We start from the raw sequence: 1,341 nt of genomic DNA on the forward strand, positions 1-1,341 counted from the left end.
ACTATGGTCCTGAGCACACAGGTTCAACTAGTCACACCTTCTTTGTAGCTGGCTGTGACCAAGAAGGGATTACACACTTGTCCCTTGTCAGCTCTACTCTGCACCTGGGAATTCTTATAGAATATACAAATACACTTGTAGAACCATTGTCTGCCAACCCTATACATGGTCTTGGGTACACTCCTTGCTGCATAGACATACCTAATAGTTCAGCCTGTCCATCCATCTATCCACCCGTATACACATGCTTGCCTTCACTGACAATGCAGTACTGTATGTCCAAATGGGTTCTTCTTTGTTGTCTGCACCTCCCATGTACCTATGAGGTAGATATTCTTTTTGTTCCCATTTTATAGATCAGAAACCTGAGGCTCAGAGATTTAAGTAATTTGGCCCAAATCACGCAGCTGGATTTAAACCTGATTTAACTGTAGACCTCTGTTTCTTAACTACTACACTTAAAAAAAATCCAAATTTTGTCAAAGAATGTTTTAGCCATAATTCAAATTTTGCTTTATACTTAGGCAAGTGTAACCCACCAATCTTCAGGTGAGTGATTAGATAGGTAGGTATTGATTGGATAGGTAGGTAAGTGGGTCAGTAGATACGGTCAAATGAAGACTCCCGACAAGGAAAGAAAATTGTATTTTGAAAGACTGTGGTAGAGTCGGAAGGACTGGTTTGCCAAATTGACAAAAACATATATTTAATGGTGAAAAAAAATTCAAAATTACAAACATGAGCAATTTTACATTAGTCTGTTCATGGTGGAAAAATACCAACATTTTTCACATCTTTTTTCAGGTTCACAAAGGTCATGACATATCTTCAGACAGCGGCATAACAAACAACAGCAATTAAGTTTTCTCTGTTAGGTTTTATTTTTGGAGGGATCAGAATTAGAGAGGATGGCCCTATTATATTTTGTATATACATGCCAGACAACCAAAATTAATAGAAATCTTCATTCTACTCCTACATATTCCAATGAAAAAAGGATAGCAAAATAAAACCTGTAGGCTGTGAAGTTTCAATATTTATACAAATGATGCATTAACCACATTTGACTTAAGTCTCTTACTCCTTGCAGAAGTTTAGATGATGATCATGTTAGAAAGTCATCTTCAGCAAAAAAATATTGTTTTCAAATAAAAAAAATATATATATAGTAAGTATAGAGAGATGGCAGGAGCTCTGGTGGTATAGTGCGTAAGGCATTATACTGCTAATGAGAAGGCTGGCGGTTCAAACCCACCAGCCCCTCCTCGGAAGGAAGGTTGGGCAATCTACTTCCATAGTGATACTGCCTCAGAAACCTAAGGAGGGGTCGCTATGAGTTGG

Source organism: Orycteropus afer, unplaced genomic scaffold (assembly GCF_000298275.1).
Source record: "Orycteropus afer afer isolate SDZICR_OR568_19922 unplaced genomic scaffold, OryAfe1.0 scaffold00253, whole genome shotgun sequence".
In the NCBI taxonomy this organism is placed as follows: Eukaryota; Metazoa; Chordata; class Mammalia; order Tubulidentata; family Orycteropodidae; genus Orycteropus; species Orycteropus afer.